Genomic DNA, 23,625 nt, shown 5'->3' on the forward strand with positions numbered 1-23,625 from the left:
GGCACTATTCCTCCCACTGACACCAATGATGGTGCACTATTCCTCCCACTAATAACAATGATGGGGCACTATTCCTCCCACTAATAACAATGATGGGGCACTATTCCTCCCACTGATACCAATGATGGGGCACTATTCTTCCCACTGACACCAATGATGGGGCACTATTCCTCCCACTGATACCAATGATGGGGCACCATTCCTCCCACTGATATCAATGATGGGGCACTATTCCTCCCACTAATAACAATGATGGGGCACTATTCCTCCCACTGACACCAATGATGGGGCACTATTCCTCCCACTGATACCATTGATGGGGCACTATTCCTCCCACTAATAACAATGATGGGGCACTATTCCTCCCACTGACACCAATGATGCGGCACTATTCCCCCCACTGATACCAATGATGGGGCGCTATTCCTCCCACTGATACCAATGATGGGCACTATTCCTCCCACTAATAACAATGATGGGGCACTATTCCTCCCACTGACACCAATGATGGGGTACTATTCCTCCCACTAATAACAATGATGGGGCACTATTCCTCCCACTGACACCAATGATGGGGCACTATTCCTCTCACTGATACCAATGATGGGGCACTATTCCTCCCACTAATAACAATGATGGGGCACTATTCCTCCCACTGACACCAATGATGGGGTACTATTCCTCCCACTAATAACAATGATGGGGCACTATTCCTCCCACTGACACCAATGATGGGGCACTATTCCTCCCACTGACACCAATGATCGGGCACTGTTCCTCCCACTGATACTAATGATGGGGCACTATTCCCCCCACTGATACCAATGATGGGGCACTATTCCTCCCACTAATAACAATGATGGGCACTATTCCTCCCACTGATACCAATGATGGGACACTATTCCTCCCACTAATAACAATGATGGGGCACTATTCTTCCCACTGACACCAATGATGGGGCGCTATTCCTCCCACTGATACCAATGATGGGGCACTATTCTTCCCACTGACACCAATGATGGGACACTATTCCTCCCACTGATACCAATGATGGAGCACTATTCCTCCCACTGATACCAATGATGGGGCACTATTCCTCCCACTGATACCAATGATGGGGCACTATTCCTCCCACTGATACCAATGATGGGGCACTATTCCTCCCACTGATACCAATGATGGGGCACTATTCCACCCACTAACACCAATGATGGGGCACTATTCCACCCACTAATACCAATGATGGGGCACTAGTCCTCCTTCTACTGACTAAAGGCTCTATGTAATTTTTTACTGACCACCAAGCTTGAGACATTACATTTATTACTCTCACTGGCCACTCCAGGCCCCCTAAAGTCTGAAGGCTAGTAACCTGGCCCTTTGTTTAGAAGGTTTGGAGACCCTAGAAATAAATTTCATGTCTCCGGGAACCCATGCAAATCTTGGTCAGTGGTAAAAATGCCACTTACATTATTGGTCAGGATGCCACCTTTTCAGGCATCAAAAGATTAGTGGTGATGGATCCATAACTATGCAGGTGATGTCAATGAGTCAGAGCTCACGGAACTCCTAGCAACCTCTGGTGGCTGCTACATATCATAGGGGTTCATAAAGTCCTGTGCCAGTCAGAAAAAAAAATTACCCTTGTGGGGTCTGTCAGAATGCAAGAGCGCTTTGGGATAATCATCTCTCTGCACTGGATAATGTGGGTATGGCCAGCCTTAGATAGCAAGAGGAAGAGTAGTGAGAGGAAGAGTTGTCACCTGGCCCTCATGGAAGAAGGAACTCAGTCAAGATTATGTAGCTCTTTGTCAATCAGCCTTCTCCTTCAGGGAACTTTTTTTTATGGGCTCTGCCAGGAACCTGGAAAACTCGCTTGGGAGTGCACCCTATTCCTGGGTAAGAGCACTGAACTTGATCAGCCATGGAAGTACAGAACCAAACTAAAAATGGACTGTTGTGTTGTGTTGTATTCCAGTCACAGGGTGGTCTATACCTGGAGAGAATAACAGAGATTAGATGGTTGGGAAACTGGTGGTGACCAGGAGAAGGAGAGAAAGCCAGCCTTGCAGTGGTGACAAATTTCTTGCCTGACCATATGCCTTGCACACCATGATCCTTTTGTTGTTTAGGTCAGATGTGTGGTGTGACCCCCGTCGGGCCTGGCCGGCATCCACAAAATCTGGAGCCCCGTACAACTATGTAAGTAAGAATTCCTGATGGGCACGTAGGCCAAGTAGAGTGGAGTCAGAGCAATGGAAGAGGTTTTTGGCATTCCTTACTGCACACATTAAAGTAGGTCTGGTACAGGAACTGGCTTAACAACGTACTGTTGAGGGTCTGTAATCCTCAGTGGTAGCTGAATAATGTAACTGATAACAGTGCTGCTCAGGCCGAGAGCACAGGAACTCACACGATTTCTGGGTAATTTTATTGTTCACTTACTGAACAGATATAACTGTAGCACCCTCCTAGTTTAGCTAAGGGGAGCAAGAGTCCTGATTGTCAGTAAGGAAGGCTGAATAGCAGCCTGGGTAAAATAGCCAGAAGATCTAATCTTGGTTGGAAGCTGAGAGGCTCTGCTGTCCAGCCCCTCTGGAATTTCCCCCTGCTTTAGGGCATTTGGAGGACGGCTCTAGAGGCTGCACTCATGAGGGGTCCTAGCCAAACCCAACAGGAGGTTGGAAAGGGGCTGGACCCCCTTAAAAGTGTTAGAGCCTGCTCAGCTGCCGGAGAGTTCAAGTGGAATACAGAGAGTAAGATGTGAGGCTGAAGGAAGGAGGCTGTGAGTAGGCCCAGTTGGATGGGGCCTACCTGCAGGCCTGGAACTGAAAAGGAGGAAAGCTCAGAGCTCACCGTCCCCCTGAGAAAGGACCACTTGTATGGCAGGGAAGGAGCGGCCCAGCTGCTAGGCCTGGTAGCAGCCACCAACCCACAAGTGGTATAAGAGAGGAATTGAGTGAGTACACCTACACCCCCCTGGGCGGATAGGTGAAGGAGCACTCTGGTGGAAAACCCATTAAGCCACCTGCCAGTGACTGTTCATCTCTTAAAGTGACAGGAACCGGATCCCCTGTTAAGGGATACCTCCAGATTGCTGGGTGAAGAGGAGAAGTTCATCTCGAGTCTGGGGTGGTACACTAAGGAGACACTGGCTAGCTCTCCAACTGAGACTGTGTTGCAGAGAAAAATATTTCCAGGAAGTTGTCCTCAGTTTATCAGAACCCTTGGGCATCCTGTACACCCCTAACCCCATCCCAGTTCAAATCCCCTAAATAAAACAACAAAACCAAATCTCAAGGACTGATTTCTGACTCTGGATGCAACCTTTTGGGAAAATGTGTGAAGCCCGGCTGTGCAGGACTATAGGGGGACCCAAATCTTCTAGTGACTCCTAAGGGGGTAGTGCTACATAACAAAACAATTCCAGTGGTTTATTTAACAGCCTGGAGGGGACCCAATAAGAGAAGGGTATTGTTAAGGTTTACATATCCTTTACCTGATAACCAACCATACAGGGGGGTATGGGAACCAAACAAAGGGGGTATGGAGCTGGATCTGTTAGTATTTTAAAAAAAAAATATATTTTTTGCATTATTGAACCTGAATAAGAGTGGAGAAATCAACTAGATGGGTCAGATAATAATAATATATGAGTAACATTGTCAGTACCTGGACCTCTGTTCCACTCTTTGATGGTACAAATAACAGCAGCAAACATCTACTTGTAGCTCGTGCATTTGTGCTTTGCTGTTTTTATATAAATAGATATGATAAAATCTTATACAGTTGCTAGAAAAAGTATGTGAACCCCTTGGGATTACGTGGAGTTTTGCATGAATTGGGATTAAATGTGCTCTGAACATCATCTAAGTCACAACAATAGAAGAACACAGTCTGCTGAACATAATACTACACAAACATTAGATGTTGCCATGGTTTAATTGCACATAACATGTAAACATTCACAGTGCAGGGAGGAAAAAGTATGTGAGGCCCTAGCTTAATGACTTCTCCCAGAGCTAATTGGAGCCAGGAGTGAGCCAACCTTGACTCCAATCAGTGTGATGATATTGGATGTGTTGCTGACAGCTGTCCTGCCCTTAAAAAACACACACCTGTTTTGGGTTTACTAGTTTCAAGAAGCACTGTCTGATGTGAACCATGTCTCGCAGAAAAGAGCTCTCAGAAGACCTACGATCAAGAATTGTTGACTTGCATGAAGCTGGAAAGGGTTACAAAAGTATCTCCAAAACCCTTGATGTTCATGTGTCCACAGTAAGACAGACGGTCTACAAATGGAGAAAGTTTAGCACTGTTGCTACTCTCCCTAGGCGTGGTCGTCCTGTAAAAATGACTGCAAGAGCACAGCGCAGAATGCTGCATGAGGTAAAGAAGAATCCCAGAGTGTCAGCTAAAGACCTACAGAAATCTCTGGCACATGCTAACATTTTTGTTGACACATCTACAATAAGGAAAACATTAAACAAGAATGGAGTACATGGGAGGACACCACGGAGGAAGCCATTGCTGTCCAAACAGAATATTGCAGCACGTTTGAAGTTTGCAAAAGAGCACCTGGATGTTCCACAGCACTACTGGCAAAATATACTGTGGACATATGAAACCAAGATTGAGTTGTTTGGGAAGAACACACAACACTATGTGTGGAGAAAAAAAGGCACAGCACACCAACATCAAAACCTCATCCCCACTGTAAAACATGGCGGAGGGAGCATCATGGTTTAGGGCTGCTTTGCTGCCTCAGGGCCTCGACGGATTGTTGTCATTGATGGGAAAATGAATTCCAGAGTTTATCAAGACATTTTGCAGGAAAACGTATGACCATCTGCCCGCCAACTGAAGCTCCGCAGAGGATGGGTGATGCAACAGGACAATGACCCAAAGCATACAAGTAATTCAACAAAACAATGGCTGCAACAGCACAGAATACGCCTTCTGGATTGTCCCAGTCAGAGTCCTGACCTCAACCCGATTGAAATGCTGTGGCATGACCATAAGAGAGCGATTCACACCAGACATCCCAAGAATATTCCAAGGGGTTCACATACTTTTTCTTGCAACTGTAATTCTCTTTCCGCTGATAAATGAGAAGCAGTACAAAGAGCCAATCAGTTGTGTTGTGGTGCACATGTGCTATTAAGTAATATGTTGATGGGAGGAGAGAGCAGAGTGACAGAGAGATGAGCTCATCAGTCTGCTGCTTCTCTTTTTCCTGTCCAGTCACAGACTGGGGGAGGAACAAGACCTGTAAGTGTTATTTAAAGCTGACCTTCACCTTCTTTTAGCACTTTAGATATTTCCCTCCTGCCACCCTCCATTATGCAATCTGTTACGCAAAGATTTTGAAAAAAAAGGTTTTGTTTCTTAAATACTTCTTCTGTAGGTTCCAGACTTGCTCATCCGGGTTTCTCACCTAGGCAAGAATGATATTCACCCCTTTCACAAAGTCTCCGCGAATACTCATGTCACCCATACCTGGAGACTTTAAGACAATACCCAGCACACTGCATGTGCATCGAGAAATCTCAGTACACTGTGCATGTGCAGCAATGGGTCATCAGGGGCCGGGTGCACAAACCCAAAAGAGACAGCCAGCCCCCTCAAGATGTAAGTATAGAACATGGCGTTGAGGGACCAGGATCAGACAACACTGGATTTGCTGGCCATGTATGTTTTTTGAGGACAGCCAGCAGTCAAGTTCCTCTTTAACCAGTACATGGAAAAGTCAGGTCTTCTGCCCTGCTAGACAGGGCTGGGCTGCAGGGCAGATCTGTGTAAATCTATGGATTGGATGGACATAAATACCAGTCCTTTGACAGGTAAACGGCTCTATATATATATGTATTTAATCTGTAGAACTGGTTGCCTGGAATTCACCTTTGCAAGCCCTTGATCTGCTGAGAGAGCCCACGGGCTTTCAGGCAGCAGACATTATTGACCTGTTCTGACATGGCCAGCCAAGTCAAATGACAAATTAGTCATTGCCTTGTCATTGTGTTCTGAATTAGCTGGTTACTCTGAAGAAAACAGGTTTAGGGCTCAGACGGGTGTAGTTCTCCTGCAGTTTAAATCTAGGTCAACAAATTACAATGTACTTCTAATGGTGATGACCATTCTGAGGCTGTGTTTGACCTCCTTTGCCTACATTCAAAAAGAGAAGCAGGTCAAACACATCCTCAGAATGGTTATCCACCCTACACCATTAGAAGAACCATTAGAACACACCCTCAGAATGGTCATCTGTCCTACAGCATTAGAAGAACCATTAGAATACAGCCTCAGAATGGTCATCCACCCTACACCATTAGAAGAACCATTAGAACACAGCCTCACAATGGTCATCTACCCTACACCATTAGAAGAACCATTACAACACAGCCTCAAAATGGTCATCCACCCTACACCATTGAAAGAACCAATAGAACACAGCCTCACAATGGTCATTCACTTTACCCATTAGAACACAGCCTCAGAATGGTCATCCACCCTACACTATTAGAAGAACCATTAGAGCACAGCCCAGAATGATCATCCACCCTACACCATTGAAAGAAACATTATAATACAGTCTCACAATGGTCATTCACTCTACCCATTAAAACACAGGCTTAGAATGGTCATCTACTCTACACTATTAGAAGAACTACTAGAGCACAGCCCAGAATGGTCATCCACCCTACTCCATTAGAAAAACCATTAGAACACAGCCTCATAATAGTCATCCACCCTACAACATTAGAAGAACCATTAGAACACAGCCTCACAATGGTCATTCACTCTACCCATTAGAACACAGGCTCAGAATGGTCATGCACCCTACACTATTAGAAGACCAATTAGAGCACAGCCCAGAACGATCATCCACCCTACACCTTAAGAAGAACCATTAAAACACAGCCTCAGAATGGTCATCCACCCTACACTATTAGAAGAACCATTAGAACACAGGCTCAGAATGGTCATCCACCCTACACCATTAGAAGAACTATTTGAACATCACCTTTTGCTGCATTTGGGTTTTACGTGAACAGCACTACATTTGACGATAATCTTAATCTACATAAACCCTTGGGACTATTTTTTACTGGCATTGCCCTCTGAAAAGCAGTCCGCTGTGGTTCACTTTTCAAAGGGCATTTGAAAGACAGGAGGCATTAGGTGACCTTCTTATTCCTGGGTGTGGTTGTGGTGTGGCCCTATTCAGTTGAATGGGTCCTGTTCGGCAGGTGGTACTGCCCACTGAATGTGACGGGGGGGGGATATTTTTGCTGCACCTTGAAGCAAAGCATCTTTATGTACACCCTTATCTGGTAGAGGATGCAGTTGGGGGGCTGTAAAAAGGTGGCTCAACCTTGTGTTTTCACCACCCCTCCCAACTGCAAGTGTAAAGGAGGCATTAGTCAGTCGGAAAGACAACACTTCCAGTATCTGCATGACCTTTAAACATGTTTTCTTGAAAGGACTCAGCTTATCCAGAGTGACACGATGACAGGATAATAACCAGCCAGTCATTAGTCTTGTCAGAACAGGCCACTTTGGCTTTCTTTGGAGGCTAATTTGCTCTCCCTAGATATATAGTATGACCAGTAGAGGACAAAAGTTGTACTTGGTTACTAATTGTCATAATCAGTTTGGACCAATTTTCGATGTTGTAGCACCATCAGCAATCTCTCCATCAGAAACTATGAGTTTTCACAAGTAGTTAGCTACTCTTGCACACTCATTGTATCTGATGGAGAGATTACTGCAAGTGCTACAACATCCAAAAGAGGTCCAAACTGATTATGACAATTCGTAACCAAGTACAATTTTTGTCCTCCACTGGTTGTTCCATTTATCAAAGAAGAGCAAACTGGCCTTCAAAGAAAGCCTAAGTGGCCTGTTCTAACAAGACTAATGACTGGCTGGGTATTATCCTGTCATCGTGTCCCTCTGGAAAAGCTGAGTCCTTTTTACGAAAACAGGTTTAAGGGTCATGAAGATGCAGGAGAGCTTTGGTAGATGTAGTTAGTCAACTGGACTTGTTCTGTAATGTTGAAGAACCTTTATAGCTTCTCCAAGTCACTTCTTCAGTTCTCATGAGTGTCAGGAACATCCCCCAACATGGGAGTATGTGACTAGACCAGGGTGGTTCTACAACTTTCACACCTCCCATTCTGTTGTTGGACAACCAACATCTGCCTTGACACATTCCATGGTGAGGTCTTGACACTTGGTTTGGAGGATCTATGTAACATCTTCAAAATTACAGAATAAATCCAGTTGAATGTGACCAAAGATTACTAACTATATCATATAAATTGGTTCGAATCCCAGCCACAGCACCACCTGCCTGGAGTTTGCATGTCCTCCCTGTGCCTGCGTGGGTTTCCTCCGGGTACTCCAGTTTCCTCCCACACTCCAAAGACATGATGGTTGGTTAAGTGGCTCCTGTCTAAATTGGCCCTAGTAGGTGTATGTATGGATGTAAGTTAGGGACCTTAGATTGTACACCCCTTGAGGGTTAGGGACTGATGTGAATGTACAATATATATGTAAAGCGCAGCAGAAATTGACGGCTCTATATAAGTAGCTGAAATAAATGAAGTATCTCTCTCTTCTTGCCGAAAGAAAAAATAACATAACTATGTGTAAACAAAAATAAATAAATAAAAACAAAATAAAGATAAAATACCTAGATCAAGGTTTTGATCTAGGTCAGTGCCAGGTTTAGTGTTTTGGTCAAGGATTATTACTTTCATGGGTCAAAGGTCATGGTCAGTATATTTTGGCCTGTGATTGACAGCAGTGGGAGCCAATGGGCCCCCCTCAGCCAATGAGGCAGAGGCCCATGCACATCGCTGGATCGCAGTGGGGCTCAGTTGAGCATTGGAGGGGTTGGGGGGGATGCTGCACACAGAAGTTTTCTCCCCTTCATGCATAAATACATGAAGGTAAAAAATCCTTGAGCCTTTAGAACCACTTTAAGTTGCAATATATTTGAGTGGCTTCCCTTGAAATACATAGGCTGAGACTAGACACGCCACTTTATGTGTCCAAAGTCGCATGATAAGTCGCACAAGTGTGAATGGAGCCTTAGGCATGAAAGTCTCATCTTACCCTAGGTTCACACCTAAGCGTTTTTTCTACAGCATTTTGCAGAAACGCACAGCAGTCCATTTAACATGATTTCCTATAGGACAAGTTCACACCTCTGCGTTTTCACCTAGTGCATTGTTTGGAAAGTGTCAGGGACGTTTTTGAATGCAAAAAGTTGCATTTTTGTTCTTAGACTTCAATGGAAATGCTGCAGGAAAGCATGTATTGTGTTTTTGCTGCATTTTGAATGTGTTTTGCATTTTAAATCTGCCTACCAACAAAAAAAAAATGAAAAAAAAACACGTAAAAAAACACAAGTGCAAGATCGCAAATGCAGAAACGGCTCAAACGTCAAAGGTGTTAACCTAGACCTAATGTTATCAATGCGAACAGTTGTGCAACAGTCAATCCCAAAGTCAACAGCCAAAAGTTGCATCCAAGTTGCACCCATCCAAAGTTCCATCAAAGCGGCATCAAAACTGCAGTGGAAAGTCGCAATGGAAATCACACGACTTGCACAAGTGCGAATGGAGCGTTACTTCTGACGTGAGTTTGGCTATCTTTGTCTAAGCACCTTCATGGTCTACACACCTACTTGGGTTCCAACCTACAACCTAGGACAGTATCCCTCACTATGATGGTAACACAGGAGACGTTGCATTTCCCTGCATTTGAAACGTACAGAAAACTTAAGTACATAGTTAGTCTGGCTGGATTAGTCTGGATTCAGCTAGATTTGTGACTAACTACTACTACATATACTGTGAATTGGATAAATAAGAACCTTCACAGGCATGGTCTACTGATAGCCATGGTCTATATGGTCTTCACAGGCATGGTCTACTGATGGTCTACTGATGGTCATGGTCTATATGGTCTTCACAGGCATGGTCTACTGATGGTCTACTGATGGTCATGGTCTACATGGTCTTCACAGGCATGGTCTACTGATGGTCATGGTCTATATGGTCTTCACAGGCATGGTCTACTGATGGTCATGGTCTATATGGTCTTCACAGGCATGGTCTACTGATGGTCTACTGATGGTCATGGTCTATATGGTCTTCACAGCCATGGTCTACTGATGGTCTACTGATGGTCATGGTCTACATGGTCTTCACAGGCATGGTCTACTGATGGTCATGGTCTATATGGTCTTCACAGGCATGGTCTACTGATGGTCTACTGATGGTCATGGTCTATATGGTCTTCACAGGCATGGTCTACTGATGGTCTACTGATGGTCATGGTCTACATGGTCTTCACAGGCATGGTCTACTGATGGTCATGGTCTATATAGTCTTCACAGGCATGGTCTACTGATGGTCATGGTCTATATGGTCTTCACGGGCATGGTCTACTAATGGTCATGGTCTACATGGTCTTCACAGGCATGGTCTACTGATGGTCATGGTCTTTATGGTCTTCACAGGCATGGTCTACTGATGGTCATGGTCTATATGGTCTTCACAGGCATGGTCTACTGATGGTCTACTGATGGTCATGGTCTATATGGTCTTCACAGGCATGGTCTACTAATGGTCATGGTCTACATGGTCTTCACAGGCATGGTCTACTGATGGTCATGGTCTTTATGGTCTTCATAGGCATGGTCTACTAATGGTCATAGTCTACATGGTCTTCACAGGCATGGTCTACTGATGGTCTACATGGTCTTCACAGGCATGGTCTACTGATGGTCATGTCTACATGGTCTTCGCAGGCATGGTCTACTGAATAATCCTCCTCTCCTCTACTTTATGTGTTAGTTAGTTTAACAAAAGTCACTAAACATAAAATTTAAATAATGTGAAAAAATATGGAAATTGTTTTGGGTTTTTTTTTGGTTTTCAAGAGAAATATCTGGATCTTACATAGTTACATAGTTAGTCTGGCTGAAAAAAGACAAAAGTCCATCCAGTTCAACCATAGAAAAAAAAAAAGTTATAATCCGACACCCACAGTTGATCCAGAGGAAGGCAAAAAAAACCCAGCAAAGCACGATCCAATTTGCTCCTGCAGGGAAAAAATTCCTTCCTGATCCCCCGAGAGGCAATCGGATATTCCCTGGATCAACTTTACCTATAAATGTTATATCCAGTTATATTCTGTGTATCCAAGAAAGAAGATGTAGATATCATATTCAACTGGACTTGTTCTGTAATGTTGGAGACGTCCTGAGGAGGGCGAGCGTGTGCCTTGTGGAAATGTTGAAATACACCTTATCACTGAGGGCTCATGTTGACTACAGCTGATAAACTCACGTTTAGGAGCTTTTCTGCGTTTTTTTTCAGCAACGTCTAAACTCTCCCTAATGGTTTCCTATGTGTCCATGTACACATCTTCGTTTACAGTCGTTTACAGGCATTTGAGTTTACAGTCGTATTTTTGAATGAGGGAAACTAGCGTTCAGTAGTAGATTGTATCAGCGTTTCAAACGCAAAATGCTTGTAAACGCGGCGTTTATAGGCGTTTGCGTTTGAAAATTTTTCTTAACTCTTTCATTTCCGGATGCTGTCCAGAGCCTTTTTTCATCATGAGAAATGCATGCAAAGCATTTTCCCGGTACTCACATGGACCCGGTACACCATACTTTGAGGTTTCGCATGAAAGAAAATATGTTAGACACGGCTGCAATAATTTCTGCACAGAAATGATCCGGAACACGTCCAACACCACAAAAAAAAAAAAGACAGCTAATCTCAACACATACTGCTCTCTCTGCTTCTGCTCTCTCTATTTCTCCCAAAATGTCAGAAATAGTTAATTTTTTACTGTTTTTCAGTGCATTCTGGGCATTTGGGAAGGTCTCCTGAGGTTACCTTTAAAAAACACTTCTAAATGCAAACGCACATAAACGTGGTATGCATTTGTGGCTAAACTGACGTTTTTAAATCTACGTTTTCCAGCAGCTGGTTTCCATCGTTCAGAAGTGTCCCGAGTACATGGAGCCTGAGTGGTCACCCTACAAGCCCTTATCTTGGAGTTTATATGTTAATGACGTTTCACAGCTCTTCAAAGACACTTCTTCAGTTCTATTGAGTGTCAGGAAAATTCCCTGGGGAGTAATCATCTAATTATGGTGGTTTCACACCTCCCAACACTGTTCCTGTCCCTCCTCTCCCTTGAACCCCCCCCCCCCCAGTGGTGTATTTAGGTTTTCTGCTGCCCTAGGCAACACAATAATTGGCTCCCCCCCCCCCCCCCACAGAGAGACCCTGACTCTGACAAACACCCCCCTCCCACACCAAAAGAGCCTGACCAGGGGCGGACTGACAACTCATGGGGCCCCCGGGCAATAGGGGATCATGGGGCCCCTGTGTCCTTGCCCAAACACCCCCCTCCCACACCAAAAGAGCCTGACCAGGGGCGGACTGACAACTCATGGGGCCCCCGGGCAATAGGGGATCATGGGGCCCCTGTGTCCTTGCCCAAACTAAAAAAACCTATGAAAAAAAGGTACCAGGGGCATCTTATGGGGCCCCCTACTGACCCCGGGCCCTCGGGCAGAGCCCGAGTTTCCAAATGGTCAGTCCGCCCCTGAGCCTGACATTGACCAACAACACCCCACCTGAGAGAACCTTCCACTACCACCGCCCCCCATACACTGGCAACCTCCCACCCTGGCGAGAATGAAGAGTCAGGCTCTGCATACACCATCAAGCAACCCCTCTCAGATCCCACCTGGTCCCCATGCTGAGTGTGGCAAGGACATAGGGGCCCCATGATCCCCTATTGCCCGGGGGCCCCATGAGTTGTCAGTCCGCCCCTGCCTGGATCATATGTTGTGATAAATGCAATGACATAAAAGCAGGGGCGGACTGACCATTTGGAAATTTGGGTACTGCCCGAGGGCCCGGGATCAGTAGGGGGCCCCATGAGATGCCCCTGGTACCTTTTTTATAGGCTTTTTTGAGTTTGGCAAGGACACAGGGGCCCCATGATCCCCTATTGCCCGGGGGCCCCATGAGTTGTCAGTCCGCCCCTGCATAAAAGAGCCCTTACATACATAGACAGAGTAGAAGTACGGGCAGTAGGGTGAACCTGCTACTCGCCCAGGGTAGGTAAAGTCCAGGTTGACATTGTCATTGTTACAGTAAAGTGTAAGCTCCTTGGGGCACAGTCAATGCCTCCTCCCAAGGGTAACTGTTGGTCCATAATAAGTAGTCTGGGTGCCCTCAGTGACCAACAGCAAGGTGTGTGAGCAGGGCCATGGACAAGGGGGTACCACCAGTCCTTCTGTACGGGGCCCAGGCCAGCAGGGGGGCCCAGGCAGCTGGGTGGGCAGGGAGGGTGATCGGCAAGGCAGTGGGGGACAATTACTGGAACCGATCCCCTGTATGTCTCTCTCTGCGGAAGCTGAAAGTTGGATTCTCCTCCTCTCCCTCCCACTGGCTTTCAGCTGCTGCAGAGGAAGCCATACAGGGGATCTGTTTTAGTAATTGCCCCCATGCCTCACCCATCACCCTCCCTGTGCGCCATAGGTTTCCCCAGGGGCGGACTGACAACTCATGGGGCCCCCGGACATTAGGGGATCATGGGGCCCTGTGTCCTTGCCCAAACTCAAAAAAACCTATGAAAAAGGAACCAGGGGCATCTCATGGGGCCCCCTACTGACCCCCGGCCCTCGGGCAGTGCCCGACTTTCCAAATGGTCAGTCTGCCCCTGAATGGGACCAATACCCTATGTAGAGACAGGCACGTGGAATGAATCATCCGCATGGTGTATTGGTGGCAGAAATGTATACTTGCCTGGATATGTCTGGTCTACGTGGGGGGAGTGAGCAGTGACCTGTCCAAGCTGTCCCATCCATCTCCTGTAGACATGACAAGGGATCAGCCAAGCAGAAGAGGCCACCACCAGATACAGGACAGACAAGACCTGGCAGGCAGGGATCAGTGTATCATTACTGGAATGAAGATGCCTTATAACTTCCACTTCTGGAGATCTAAACCTGATCATTAAATGATCATAGAAACCTCAACGTATTATTATTATTATTATACAGGATTTATAGAGTGCCAACAGTTTCTTCAGAGCTTTACAAAAATGAATGTTAAAGTGTTACTAAACCCACAACAGTACAATCAATCTGTATCAGGGGCGGACTGACAACTCATTGGGCCCCCGGGCAATAGGGGATCATGGGGCCCCTGTGTCCTTGCCCAAACTCAAAAAAGCCTATGAAAAAGGTACCAGGGGCATCTCATGGGGCCCCCTACTGAAACCGGGCCCTCGGGCAGTGCCCGAGTTTCCAAATGGTCAGTCCACCCCTGGCTCTGTAGATGCAGTAAAGCACGCTTGTTATACTCACTATGGAACCTAAGGGGTTAATCCTCTGTATTGTGTAAAAAGGCCTTTTGATCCTGTTTTCTCTGCTCCTCCTCTTGTTCAAATGTCCACACTGATAAGACAAACTGAACCCAAAGCCCTTCTGCACATTCTCAGTATAGTAGAGAGGTTTTTTTTTTCTTGGGAGGGTGCATGTGATCAGCACAGGACCGATCAGCACTGTCCAGACAGAGGTCAGGGGTTCTGCATCCTCCTAGAGCAGAATGAAAACTTCTCCTACAAGCTTTAACCAGTGCTCTGCTGGACACTGATAGAAATCACAAGACTGCTATATACAACTGATGAGAAAAGGTATTTAGCAGTTTATATTTACTAAAATAATTGCATTTCCATGTTGCGTGTACTGTGGGAGACCAGGTATAGTGAATGCAGGGTCCAGGGAGAGTGGATATAGTGAATGCAGGGTCCAGGGAGACCAGGTATAGTGAATGCAGGGTCCAGGGAGAGCAGATATAGTGAATGCAGGGTCCGGGGAGAGCAGATATAGTGAATGCAGGGTCCGGGGAGAGTGAATATAGTGAATGCGGGGTCCGGGGAGACCAGATATAGTGAATGCGGGGTCTGGGGAGACCGGATATAGTGAATGCAGGGTCCTGGGAGACCGGATATAGTGAATGCGGGGTCCAGGGAGAGCGGATATAGTGAATGCAGGGTCCGGGGAGAGCGAATATAGTGAATGCAGGGTCCGGGGAGATCGGATATAGTGAATGCAGGGTCCGGGGAGACCGGATATAGTGAATGCAGGGTCCTGGGAGACCGGATATAGTGAATGCGGGGTCCAGGGAGAGCGGATATAGTGAATGCAGGGTCCGGGGAGACCGGATATAGTGAATGCAGGGTCCGGGGAGAGTGGATATAGTGAATGCAGGGTCCGGGAAGACCGGATATAGTGAATGCAGGGTCCGGGGAGACCGGATATAGTGAATGCAGGGTCCGGGGAGAGCGGATATAGTGAATGCAGGGTCCGGGGAGAGTGGATATAGTGAATGCAGGGTCCGGGGAGAGCGGATATAGTGAATGCAGGGTCCGGGGAGACCGGATATAGTGAATGCAGGGTCCGGAGAGAGCGGATATAGTGAATGCAGGGTCCGGGGAGATCAGATATAGTGAATGCAGGGTCCGGGGAGAGTAGATATAGTGAATGCAGGGTCCAGGGAGACCAGATATAGTAAATGCAGGGTCCAGGAAGACCAGATATAGTGAATGCAGGGTCCGGGAAGACCAGATATAGTGAATGCAGGGTTCGGGGAGACCAGATATAGTGAATGCAGGGTCCACGGAGAGCAGATATAGTGAATGCAGGGTCCGGGGAGAGCGGATATAGTGAATGGAGGGTCCAGGGAGACCAGATATAGTAAATGCAGGGTCCAGGGAGACCAGATATAGTGAATGCAGGGTCCACGGAGAGCAGATATAGTGAATGCGGGGTCCGGGGAGAGCGGATATAGTGAATGGAGGGTCCAGGGAGACCAGATATAGTAAATGCAGGGTCCAGGAAGACCAGATATAGTGAATGCAGGGTCCGGGAAGACCAGATATAGTGAATGCAGGGTTCGGGGAGACCAGATATAGTGAATGCAGGGTCCAGGGAGACCAGATATAGTGAATGCAGGGTCCACGGAGAGCAGATATAGTGAATGCAGGGTCCGGGGAGACCGGATATAGTGAATGCGGGGTCCAGGGAGAGCGGATATAGTGAATGCAGGGTCCGGGGAGACCGGATATAGTGAATGCAGGGTCCGGGGAGAGTGGATATAGTGAATGCAGGGTCCGGAGAGAGCGGATATAGTGAATGCAGGGTCCGGGGAGACCAGATATAGTAAATGCAGGGTCCGGGAAGACCAGATATAGTGAATGCAGGGTCCGGGAAGACCGGATATAGTGAATGCAGGGTCCGGGAAGACCGGATATAGTGAATGCAGGGTCCGGGGAGACCGGATATAGTGAATGCAGGGTCCGGGGAGACCGGATATAGTGAATGCGGAGTCCGGGGAGACCAGATATAGTGAATGCAGGGTCCGGGGAGACCACATATAGTGAATGCAGGGTCCGAGGAGACCAGATATAGTGAATGCGGGGTCCGGGGAGACCAGATATAGTGAATGCAGGGTCCGGGGAGACCACATATAGTGAATGCAGGGTCCGGGGAGACCAGATATAGTGAATGCAGGGTCTGGGGTTTAGTAACACTTTAAAGTAGAACTGAAGGCAAAACATTTTTTTTTTCATTTTGGATAGAGTAAGGGACGATGTAATCCCCATCAGATTCTATTTTGCCATCTGTGTCCCCATTGGGGAGTTGTCCCTTCACTTCCTGTCCCATAGCCAACACAGGAAGTGAGAGGAAATCCCACCAAAGTGAAGGAATCCTGAGGTGTCACCAGAACTAGCGTCCCCGCTGGAAGATTTCCCCACTATTCCTGTTCTGGTGACAACCCAAAATGTAGGATTTTATTTCACTTTCGGTGGTGATGGTCACCAGGACAAATAGAGAGGGTGACTCTCCCTAACGGGGACACAGATATCAATAAAAAACAATCAATATTTAATTTCAGGTACTTATATAGCGCTGTCAATTTACACAGCGGTTTACATATATAATGTACATTCACATCAGTCCCTAACCCTCAAGGGGTGTACAATCTAAGGTCCCTAAGTCACATTCATACATACACATATTAGGGACAATTTAGACAGGAGACAATTCACCTACCAGCATGTCTTTGGAGTGTGGGAGGAAACTGGAGTATCACACAGGCACAGGGAGAACATGCAAACTGCAGGCAGGTGGCGCCGTGGTTGGGATTTGAACCAACGACCCGAGTACTGCCAGGGGGAAGTGCTAACCATTTAGCCGCTGTGCACTTCTCCTGTTCTGGTGACAACCCAAGATGTGGGATTTTCTTTCATTTTCAGCTATAATGTCACCAGGACAAATATAGAGGGTGGATCTCCCTAACAGGGGCACAGACCTGACAGGGGTTCTAATCCCTCTCCACCCTGTCCAAAGCTTAAAAAAAAGGTTTGCTCTTAGTTATTGCAGTGCGATCATTTTATGATTTTTTAAATTTTTGTTTAATCATTTTTGTGAATACAAGTTTCTGTACCCGGAGTTCAGCTATAAAGCCGCCTCTGTTTGAGAAACGCAACTAGCAAACACTAGGGGGCGCTGAGACACTTGTATTTATGGGACGTCTGCGCTGACACATTCCCAGGTCGCTTACGCATCACACAGTCACAAGACGCATGATGAGTCCAGTCTGAGCAGCGTGGATATTAAAGTGACACTAAATGATATCCTCATTCTCCAAATATATTTCAAACACATCTAGTACTTAATGGCCCTGTAATTTGTTTTTCATTAAACTTTCTCCCCGGACCCTGCATTCACTATATCCGCTCTCCCTGGACCCTGCATTCACTATATCCGGTCTCCCCGGACCCTGCATTCACTATATCTGGTCTCCCCGGACCCCGCATTCACTATATCCGCTCTCCCCGGACCCCGCATTCACTATATCCGCTCTCCCCGAACCCCGCATCCACTATATCTGGTCTGCCCGGACCCTGCATTCACTATATCCGGTCTCCCCGGACCCCGCATTCCCTATATCCGGTCTCCCCGGACCCCGTATTCACTATATCCGGTCTCCCCGGACCCCGCATTCATTATATCCGGTCTCCCCGGACCCTGCATTCATTATATCCGGTCTCCCCGGACCCTGCATTCACTATATCCTCTCTCCCCGGACCCAGCATTCACTATATCCGGTCTCCTCGGACGCTGCATTCACTATATCCGGTCTCCCCGGACCCCGCATTCACTATATCTGGTCTCCCTGGACCCTGCATTCACTATATCTGGTCTCCCTGGACCCTGCATTCACTATATCTGGTCTCCCTGGACCCTGCATTCACTATATCTGGTCTCTCCGGACCCCGCATTCACTATATCTGGTCTCTCCGGACCCCGCATTCACTATATCTGGTCTCCCAGGACCCCGCATTCACTATATCTGGTCTCCCCAGACCCTGCATTCACTATATCTTGTCTCCCCGGACCCCGCATTCACTATATCTGGTCTCCCCGAACCCCGCATTCACTATATCTGGTCTCCCTGGACCCCGCATTCACTATATCTGGTCTCCCAGGACCCTGCATTCACTATATCTGGTCTCCTCGGACGCTGCATTCACTATATCCGGTCTCCCAGGACCCTGCATTCACTATATCCGGTCTCCCCGGACCCCGCATTCACTATATCTGGTCTCCCTGGACCCCGCATTCACTATATCTGGTCTCCCAGGACCCTGCATTCACTATATCCGGTCTCCCCGGACCCCGCATTCACTATATCTGGTCTCCCTGGACCCCGCATTCACTATATCTGGTCTCCCAGGACCCTGCATTCACTATATCCGGTCTCCTCGGACCCTGCATTCACTATATCTGGTCTCCCTGGACCCTGCATTCACTATATCTGGTCTCTCCGGACCCCGCATTCACTATATCTGGTCTCTCCGGACCCCGCATTCACTATATCTGGTCTCCCAGGACCCCGCATTCACTATATCTGGTCTCCCCAGACCCTGCATTCACTATATCTTGTCTCCCCGGACCCCGCATTCACTATATCTGGTCTCCCCGAACCCCGCATTCACTATATCTGGTCTCCCTGGACCCCGCATTCACTATATCCGGTCTCCCCGGACCCCGCATTCACTATATCTGGTCTCCCTGGACCCTGCATTCACTATATCTGGTCTACCTGGACCCTGCATTCACTATATCTGGTCTCTCCGGACCCCGCATTCACTATATCTGGTCTCTCCGGACCCCGCATTCACTATATCTGGTCTCACCGGACCCTGCATTCACTATATCTGGTCTCCCCGGACCCTGCATTCACTATATCTGGTCTCCCCGGGCTCTGCATTCACTATATCTGGTCTCCCCGGACCCTGCATTCACTATATCTGGTCTCCCAGGACCCTGCATTCACTATATCTGGTCTCCCCGGACCCTGCATTCACTATATCTGGTCTCCCCGGACCCTGCATTCACTATATCTGGTCTCCCCGGACCCCGCATTCACTATATCTGGTCTCCCCGGAACCTGCATTCACTATATCTGGTCTCCCCGGACCCTGCATTCACTATATCTGGTCTCCCCGGACCCTGCATTCACTATATCTGGTCTCCCCGGACCCTGCATTCACTATATCTGGTCTCCCACAGTACACAGAACATGGACATTTAATTATTTTAGTAAATATAAACTGCTAAATACCTTTTCTCATCAGCAGTATATAGCAGTCTTGTCACTTCTATCAGTGCCCAGCAGAACACTGGTTAAAGCTTATGGGAGGAGTTTTCTTTCTGCTCTAGGAGGATGCAGAACCCCTGACCTCTGTCTGGACAGTGCTGATTGGTCCTGTGCTGATCACATGCACCCTCCCAAGAAAAAAAAAAAACCTCTCTAGCGATACACACTAAACTGAGCATGTGCAGAAGGGTTATGAGTTCAGTCTGTCTTATCAGGTGGACATTTTAACAAGAGGAGGGGCAGAGAAGACAGGATCAAACAGTCTTTTTACACAATGCAGAGGATTAACCCCTTAGGTCCCACAGTGAGTATAACAAGCATGCTTTACTGCATCTACAGACTGATTGTACTGCTGGGGGTTTAGTAACACTTTAAATCTTCACTTATTGTTTTTCTGCCTCCTTGTAACCTTTTCTGTGAGCTCCCAGACCTCTCCTTTCCCCCCTCACTTCCCTTTGTTTGGAAGGAGCAGAGCACGTCAGTTGCAGTCATGTACACAGCTCTGTGCACACTACAAATCCCAGAGTCCATCTAAGGAGAGACGAGAGAGGGTGGGCTACTTAGTGTCACTATAAAGGGTCCTAGTTTAGTTGTAGGCGGAGTCTGGTAAATTGGGCTCTCTGCTGGCTCATATTTCTAGGGGAACCCAGTGAAGATGGTAGAAGTGAATCTTAAAGTAAACTATAGGCAAAACTTTTTTTTTTTCATATTAGATTAGAGTAAGAGAGGGTTATAACCCCTGTCAGTTTTGCCTGCCATCTATGTCCCCATTGGGAAGATTTCCCTTCACTTCCTGTCCCATAGACAAAACAGGAAGTGAGAGGAAATCCCTCCAAAGTGAGTGTCCCCATTGGAAGACTTCCCCTCTATTACTGTTCCAGTGACAACTCAAAATGTGGGATTTTCTTTCACTTTCACTCTTGGTGATGAAACATGACAAGCAGAGAGGGGTATTCTCCCTAACATTTACACAGACAGCAATAAAAGCCTGACAGGGGTTCTAATCCCTCTCAACAAACCTAGAACGTGATCCCCCCCTACATAGGTGGTCAGTGGCAGTAAGAGTTACCCCCACCCCCTCCATTGCTGGGCACTGGCAGTGAAACTTCACACCACCCACAGTAAAGCCTACAGGCTGGAGACAGAGGGCCAGTAGGTTCCGAGTGGGGCACCACCGATGTTGTATTTTGGGGACCTCTGATGTGATGGGAGAACTCTGATGTGTTGGGGGAACTCTGATGTGATGGGGGAACCGCTGATGTGATGGAGGACCTCTGATGTGATGAGGAACCTCTGATGTGATGGGGGACCTCTGATGTGATGAGGAACCTCTGATGTGATGGGGGAACCGCTGATGTGATGGAGGACCTCTGATGTGATGGGGAACCTCTGATGTGATGGGGGAACCTCTGATGTGATGGAGGACCTCTGATGTGATGAGGAACCTCTGATGTGATGAGAGAACCTCTGATGTGATGAGGAACCTCTGATGTGATGGGGGAACCTCTGATGTGATGGGGACCTCTGATGTGATGGGGGACCTCTGATGTGATGAGGAACCTCTGATGTGATGGGGGAACCTCTGATGTGATGAGGAACCTCTGATGTGATGAGGAACCTCTGATGTGATAGGGGACCTCTGATGTGATGAGGAACCTCTGATGTGATGGGGGAACCTCTGATGTGATGGGGACCTCTGATGTGATGGAGGACCTCTGATGTGATGGGGGAACCGCTGATGTGATGGAGGACCTCTGATGTGATGAGGAACCTCTGATGTGATGAGAGAACCTCTGATGTGATGAGGAACCTCTGATGTGATGGGGGACCTCTGATGTGATGAGGAACCTCTGATGTGATGGGGGAACCTCTGATGTGATGAGGAACCTCTGATGTGATGAGGAACCTCTGATGTGATAGGGGACCTCTGATGTGATGAGGAACCTCTGATGTGATGGGGGAACCTCTGATGTGATGGGGGACCTCTGATGTGATGGGGGAACCTCTGATGTGATGGGGGACCTCTGATGTGATGAGAGAACCTCTGATGTGATGGAGGACCTCTGATGTGATGAGGAACCTCTGATGTGATGGGGGAACCTCTGATGTGATGAGGAACCTCTGATGTGATAGGGGACCTCTGATGTGATGAGGAACCTCTGATGTGATGGGGGAACCTCTGATGTGATGGGGGAACCTCTGATGTGATGGGGGCCTCTGATGTGATGGAGGACCTCTGATTTGATGGGGGAACCTCTGATGTGATGGGGGACCTCTGATGTGATGGGGGGACTCTGATGTGATGGGGGACCTCTGACGTGATGAGGGAACCTCTGATGTGATGGAGGACCTCTGATGTGATGGAGGACCTCTGATGTGATGGAGGACCTCTGATGTGATGAGGGAACCTCTGATGTGATGGAGGACCTCTGATGTGATGAGGGAACCTCTGATGTGATGGAGGACCTCTGATGTGATGGAGGACCTCTGATGTGATGGAGGACCATTGATGTGATGGAGGACCTCTGATGTGATGGAGGACCTCTGATGTGATGGGGACCTCTGATGTGATGGGGACCTCTGATGTGATGGGGGACCTTTGATGTGATGGAGGACCTCTGATGTAATAAGGCAGACCTCCGATATGATGGACGAACCTCTGATGTGATAGGGGGCCTCTGGTGTGATGGGGGAATTCTGATGTGATGGAGGACCTCTGATGTGATGGGGGGACTCTGATGTGATGGAGGATGTCTGATGTGATGGAGGATGTCTGATGTGATTTGGGGACTTTTGATGTGATGGAGGACCTCTGATGTGATGGAGGACCTCTGATGTGATGGGGACCTCTGATGTGATGGGGACCTCTGATGTGACTGGAGGGACCTCTGATGCGATGATGGAACCTCTGATTTGATTTGGGGACCTCTGAAATAATATGGGACCTCTTATGGGAAGGGGGGACCTCTGATGTGATGAAGGACCTCTGATGTGATATGGGGACCTCTTATGTGATGGAGGGAGCTCTGATATGATGGAGAACCTATGATGTGATGGGGGACCTCTGATGTGATGGGGGGACTCTGGTGTGATGGGGAACTTATGATGTGATGGGGGACTCTGGTGTGACATTAATGTCCTCCCGGTGTGTTCCTGGTCCCAGGCTCAGTCTCCCCATTGACGTCACATCTCCCTCTTCGGGATGGTTGCTGGGACTGTATATCAGGCAGAGAATCGCTCCTCCGGATAGCTGTGCCCTCCCGGTAATCCCCCGTCCATGCAGGGCGGTGCAGCACTCCCCCCTCTGCAGTGCCTGTCCTCTGCTGACTTGCTGGATCTGAGATCCTCCTGCAGGGAGGTGGGGGGGGGGGATGCAGCAGGGGAGGGGGAGGGGATGATGGACGGTTGGAGTTAGGTGTGGCCCCTGGCCCTCCAATCACCTCGCCGCTTTCAGCCACACCTCCACTGCAGCAGCATCCAAGGGTGACATCATGCCGAACAGCGACACGTCACCAACATCTGCTGCGTGACCCCCCCCCCCCCTGCAGCTCCGCTCCCCTCCCCCCCCCACCCTGCAGACCCGGCTTGGGTTACACGGAATTCATCGCCATCTGCCGGGAGGACTACAAGTCCCAGGATGCTGACAGATGGCTTAGATTGGCAGCTCCCGGGACCAGCCCTCCATCCCTCTTGTATTGTCTCCCGTTATATTGCACAGCGCCGAGCAGCCTGAGGATCAATAGAAATCAGAGGAATTGTATGCAGAGGCGGGCCATGCTGGGGGTTGTAGTTCCTCACCAGAGAGATGCATGCGCATGCTGGGGGTTGTAGTTCCTCACCAGAG

This window comes from Staurois parvus, unplaced genomic scaffold, assembly GCF_062004578.1.
Source record: "Staurois parvus isolate SC_StPar_1 unplaced genomic scaffold, SC_StPar_1.0 ptg000667l, whole genome shotgun sequence".
In the NCBI taxonomy this organism is placed as follows: Eukaryota; Metazoa; Chordata; class Amphibia; order Anura; family Ranidae; genus Staurois; species Staurois parvus.